General features: G+C 37.1%; 1 long non-coding RNA gene across 1 annotated transcript; it reads left to right on the top strand.

The window, feature by feature from the left end:
- On the top strand, window positions 1–6355 carry LOC130453766 (uncharacterized). The gene is made up of 2 exons (XR_008911312.1): window positions 1–86; window positions 4857–6355. It is a non-coding gene; the product is annotated as an uncharacterized LOC130453766 (long non-coding RNA).
- Window positions 6356–6677: the final 322 nt, after the last annotated feature.

Here is a 6677-nt window from a genome sequence, read left to right as displayed (position 1 = left end):
GTAGCACATCACAGGAACATTTAGCTTTATTTCTCCCAGACTCCAAATTACTTCTTCATATAGGTATGCTTCATTTTATTCAGCAGGTATGTTCTGGAAATGTTACAACTAAATTGCATTTTTATTATTGAACATCTATTTAAAAAAAAACAAATTTATTTTCTGTCCTAGCAAAAACTCTAAGGCAGAAGGGCAAAGGGTAGGCAAAGTTAAGTGACTTGCCCAGGGCCACATAGCTAGGAAGTGTCTGAGAACAGATTTGAAACCAGGTCATCCCAACTCCAAGCTTGGCTTCACTGTACTACCTAACTGCTCCCCCTGATAATCTGTTTTAAAAGGTTTAGGAGAATAAGAATGCTATTTGAAAAAAAAAAAAACCCACCAGATTTGGAATCAAAAGACTTGCATTTAAATCCAAGCTCTGCCATTGGCTTAGTGACACTGAACAAATCACTTAAGTCTCTGACTTGTAGTTTCATTTTAGTGTCTCTAAACATCTCTTCTCATTATAAATTCTATGATCCTTAGAGAATCTTGAAGTAAGTACTGTTGTGAATCAAAGAATCCTATTATACTCTGAATCGCCAGCCTCCCATTTATCTATTTTTGAAGTTCTGATTTGAATATGTCAATTTTTCATAAAGTAAAGGTATACCTGCACTATAATAGCTTGTAGTTGCTTGTCATGTCTTCAGACCCTAGAACCCCATACCTGGAAGGTCACACTATAGGAAGGCTTGGGAATCTGAAGACCCGTGTTCAAATCTTGCTTCTGATATTTACTACCTCATTTAAGTCACTTAATATTCCACTGTCTCAGTTTCATCTATAAAATGAAGGAGTTTATATCAGATGGTATCTGGATTTAGTTAAAGCCCTCAATCAACACCAAAACAATTTGTCCAAAGAACTAGGGCTTTTGGAGGGGAGGGGTGAAGTAGAGGGCATTTCTATAGATATACATCCCTGAAACCAAAAACAAAACTCTTGTTTGACTAAAATGTTAATTTTTCAACCAGATGTGCTGCTGCTATTTACATGTGACTCGAAACAACTAGTCATTTTAATTGATAATAAAGAGAAGTGAATATAGTAGGCACATGGTGAATGTTTGGTAAATCATATTGATATTCAGAATCAAGGAGACACAAAAGTGGTCTGACTACTATATTTTCTCCTTTCCATACAAATTCTCAAAATTCTGTAGCCTGGGGCCATTATGTTTCCTTAGTGGTCCCAAAATGAAAGGGCTACCTTATTTAGTAGGCCAGCAATTGGGGGCCCTTGGAAAATCTGGCTCTTTGTTTTTAAATGCCTGTAGCTAGAGAACTTTTTTTTTTAATTTTATGGTTTGAGCTTTTTTAATTACTGAAATAAGAAAAGAAGTATTCAAGGTGGCTTGGTGTGACCCAGTAGCCTAATGTCCCGTCTTTCTGAGACTTGGTTAGTTTCCTGGAACTAAAGGGGATTCCTGATTTGGATAGCTATAAATTTAGGAAAGGTCCAGATTCTCTATATTTATGTTTGCAAAACACCATCCTTTTCTAATTGACCCAACAATTTCTTCATTAGTCTATCCATCACTTTTGGCTAAATGAGATTACTATTTCCATTCATTTACTCAATGAGAATGGAGTAAATATTTACCCTATGACAAGCAATATGAAGTGGAAAAGTTATTGCTTTTGAAAAATTTATATCCTAATAGAAACATATCAGCCTCTACGGCTGTGAAACTGACAAGAATCCTTCCTGATACTATTGTGTTATAATTAATAATGAGCAGGATGATTTCAGAGAAGTCTGGAAAGACTTACATGAACTGACACAAAATGAAGTGAACAGAACTGGGAGAACAATGTACACAGTAACGGCAATATTGTAGCAGTGATCATTGTGAATAACTCAGCTATTTCCAGCAAAGCAGTTATAACTAAGGCAATTCCAAAGGATTCATGCCAAAAAATGCTAACCACTTCCAGAGAAATAACTGATGGATTCTGAACACAGATTGAAGCTTACTATTTTTCACTTTATTTTCTTTGTGAGTTTATTTATTTATATGTATCTTCTTCCACAACATGACCAATATGGAAATGTTTTGCATGATCACACTTGTATATAATCTATTTCAAATTGTTTGCCATCGTAAGGAGTGGCGAGGGGAGGGAGGGAGGAAAGGAGAGGATCTAAAACTCGGCATTTTAGAAAATGAATGGTAAAAAGTGTTTTCCATGTAGAATTTTTCCTGACCCCAGTTAGTCCCAACTGGTCTGAAGTTTGTCACTGCCCCTTTTCTGATCTATTCCATTAGCCTAGCTCCATATTTGGATTACTATCCTATGCCTTTTAGAGCCTCCTGGGGTTCACTGAGCAGGCAGGGATGAAGTGTCCTATTTTCAAAGTTGGTGTTTTCTTAACTCTTTCCAGTCATTATTACAGTCATTTCAGCTCATGCCTGGAGGATGTTTTCTGAAAAAGAAAGTGTCTCTTCAGCACTTTTAATGTTTGAATTCATACTCTGCCCTGTAGTGGGGTGGAGTAAGGTACAAGCAATTTTTGACCTTAATTACTCTAAAAGGACTGACAATATTGTCTTTATTTTTACTGATTTTTCCTGAAGTCATCAGCACACTGAAGAGCTATACACATTTTTAAGGCACTGAGATTAGTGTTCAAAGGCTCATGTTTTCTCATTTCCATTTCATCTCAGAAGCACTGTCAGGAAGGGAATTGAGTTGTGCCATAGTAACATGTCAACATGGTTCTTCCAGTGATGGGTGGGCACAAGTGTGACAGTTTAAATTCCAATCATGTTGTCTCTGAGTCATAGCTAGCAAGTTCTTAGTTCTTAGTTCTTAAAGGGTCTTCTGAGGCCACGGAGTCTTATTTCTTCATTTTACAAATAAGGAAACTGAGGCCCATAAAGATTGCATAATTGTTCAGATAGTGTCTGAGATAGGATTTGAACCTAGGTATTCAGACTTCAGAACCAATACTCTTTCCACGATACCACAGTCCTTCCTAGGACTTCACTGTAAGTCAGTAATTGATTGAGATTTGCTTTGGTGGAAAGAGTTTCCACATTGACAGAAAAATAATAGATGTCTTAAACATTTTTAATGTGTAAAACTGGAAAATTTTAGTACTTATATCAAAATATAAGTGTGTCCAATATGAATTAGTCTGTCTAATATGAAGGTCATATTAGAATATGAGTTTGGTTAGAAAATATCAAGAGACAATCACAAAATTATTAAAAGATGTTAATACAATCAAATTTGTAAAATATAACCTTCTGACAACATCAAACAACAATAGGAGCTCAAAAGTCCAAAAAGCATCAAAGTAATGACATAACTAACATTTACATAGTAATATAGTTTATCAAGTGTTTAAATATATTATCCCATCTGATCCACATACAACCCGGTATATTATTGAGGTGATATAATATATGATATTATTACTTCCCCCTCCTCCATTTTTATAGATAAAGAAAGTGAGGCAAAAACAAATTAAAGGACTTGCCCAGAGTCATAAACCTAGAAAGTATCTAGGGCAATATTTGAACTCAGGGTTCCCTCTCATCAAATTCAGCATACTATCCACTGCACCACGCAATTTCTATGCTATTCTTGATATTATTGCCAAGTGTCTCCAAAGGAGAGCTATACAAGTGGACTTCACTTTGCTTACATATGCATGTAAGTCACATTTTGAAAATCAAAATAATTTCAGAAATACTAGAAAAGATGAAATTTAAAAAGAATTTTCCAGTGAATAGTTTTATCTGGTGAATAATCACGGCACAATTTTTCTCATAATAGGAAGCATGGCATAGTAGATAAAGAGCCAACCTCTTCCTAAGTAGGAGGTCACTTTCAAGTGAGTATACTTGTTGCCAGTGGTCAGCATAGTTTCCACTTTGGGAATTTGTTGGGCTTAGTAATTGATGTTCCTTCCTCTGTTAACCAGAAGGGAAGAGAAGTAACATGGAGCAGTGGATGAAGGACTGACTTTGGAGTTAGGAAGACTTAAGTTCACATCTCACATCTGATAAATATGTGCAAACTTGAGCAAATTGTTTACTTTCTCAATGCCCTAAGTAGCTCTGAAAGACTATAAAGTGCAGAGAAAATGAATTGATAAAAGAAGTTTTCTAGTCCAGAAAACTCTACACAAGTAAAATTGCAGAGTCAGACCAAAATAAGAATTTGTCTTGAATAAATTAAGATAAATAAAAATAAATAAATAAGTTAGGACAAAAGAAAATTTTGTCTTGATGAATTAGACCAAAATAAAATAAATTGACTTGAATAAATAAATAACAAAAATAAAATAAAACCTGAACAGGGTTGCCCAAAAGCAAGATTTATGTGTATTGGCAAGGATGGCAAGGGGAAATTTTTAATAAGACTTGAGAGATGGATATAACAATTTTCCATTAATATTTATACTTGAGGGAGACCTGCCATATTAATTCAATCTTCATAAGAATAATAAAATTATCATCTCAACACAAAAGAATTATGGGAAACTGAATGGAAATCAGGACTGAACTGAACCAAATTTTAGGTTTTATATTTATTTATAATTTACAAATTTATTTATGTATACATATAAATATATGACATATATAATCCATTTATTTATAATTTTTAAATCTAATTCTATAGAACAAATTTTCATTAAGAACCTATTATGCATAAAGCATACTCTACTGGGAAATGGGGATTAAGAAGATTAAAAAAACAAATAATCCTTACTCTCAAGAAGTATACATTCTACTCCACTTGAGGCTCTGGTATTTATTAACTTTGTAACTTTTCTTAATTTTCTCATCCGTAAAACAGGACTACCTGGACTATCTACTTCACAGGGCAAATATGAAAATAATCTGCTGTAAGGAGCTAAATCTAGCTTGACGAGTTTGAGATCATCTTGAAATAATGTTGAATAGAAATAACGGACCTCTGGGATCCATCTTTGCTATTTCACATTTAATGTAAATAAGGTCTGCCTTATTTCATAAGAATCAGGGCATTAAAATCATAATCATTGTTCAACCTTTCAAGTCACTGACAGGATGGGACAGGGAATAATGGATATCTGAGAATCTTCATAACACAGCTTCTGCATTTTTCCCAGGAATTACAGGAAGAGAGATTTCTTTTGGCCTACCTGATTCCTATAAAACCAAGTACCAGAAAAGACATCCTGAAGAATAGCCCTTTGCAATAATAAAGACACTCCCATGGTTAACCCACAGCTGCCCTCTTCCCTTTCCCCAACCATACACCACCTCTTATTATTGTTTTTGTGAATCATAAACTGCCCTTTCTTTCACCACAGTGATTCATAGCCTGGAGCTGTGATCTGATGAGCTGTCCCACCCTGGTGCATGGAACTTACATCCAGGCTGGAAAATGAGCATCACAAGCATGTGATAGGCTTGTTTTCTAATCTCTCTCTCACCCACTCAATGCCTCTCTCCACTCGCCCATCATGTGAGCCCCAGCCTCAGCCCCAAGGACACTGGTAGACTGAGGCTTCCGCAGCAGCCAAAGAGCTCCCTCCTCTCTGACCCCATGCTTACCAGGCTGAGCAATGGAGGCGAAAATCAAAACTCACATTTTTGCCAGTGCATACTCTGCAGCAGGATGTCACCTCTTCTCTTTGAAGCAGACAGTTTGGCTTCTTTAAAGTTCCTCCTGCGTGGTGCTCTCCTACCACCAGTTCCACTGCTTGCTCAGAGGATGTTTCCTCCACCTTTTTAAAAGGCCTGAGCTCCCTCTGTGAAGAGGGGTGGCGTCATCACATCCTCCCAACCACAAGCCCTGTACATTTCCCTTTGGTGCATGGGGCTCCTCACCCTACTTCGAGATCCCTCCTGAGTCAGTGAATGACCAGCCTTGGGCAATGAGTCTCCAGCTAGGTCAGAACATCAAGAAGGTCACTAGCATGGACAAGGGAGATGGATGTGGAGGGGACTCCAAAAACTGGTGTGCATGGTTTCCAGTGTCATGCCTCATTTTACCAATGAGGAGCCTGGAAGACCCTCTGTAAGGGTTTGGGGAGGGGGTGGTTTGTATTGAGTATTAAACACTCAACAAGACTGAGTTATCATCACAACCCAAGCTCTCTCTGGCCTTCTGCTTAGGAGAAATGCTAATCCCTGGGGGTCACCCCAGCTCAACAGGAGGAAACACCTGTAGGCACTTCAAGCTTCACTAAACTTCACAATGTTCCCAATTCTTTTAATACTGTCCTTCTGTTCCATCCATTTTGAAACATAACAAGACCATCAAAAAGATGGTGACTTTCTGAGTAATAAAATGAGATGGTTAGACAAGATCATCTCTGAGGTATCTTCTTGTACTAACTCTGAAATATGATCACATGGTGGGACGTAAAGAGCATTGGAAGCCCTGGGAGCAAATGACCTGTCTGCAAAGTCTCTTAAATTTGCTTTGCTTCCTTTTCATCCTCTACAGAATGAAGGAATCAGACTAGATAATATCTTAGGTCTCTTCCACCTCTAGAGCCTATATTTCTCATATTAGCATTTAATATAGGCCCAGGGACCTTCTCACCCAAGAGACCCATCATGAAGGAGGAAAAGGAAGGAGTCTTGGTCTTGTCTAAGTATTGCTCAAAGGTGACTCAGCATACAA

The sequence above is a fragment of the Monodelphis domestica genome, chromosome 4 (genome assembly GCF_027887165.1).
Source record: "Monodelphis domestica isolate mMonDom1 chromosome 4, mMonDom1.pri, whole genome shotgun sequence".
Classification (NCBI taxonomy): Eukaryota; Metazoa; Chordata; class Mammalia; order Didelphimorphia; family Didelphidae; genus Monodelphis; species Monodelphis domestica.
The sequence above is the reverse complement of the archived record's forward strand: the minus strand, read 5'-3'. Positions and strand labels throughout refer to the sequence as shown.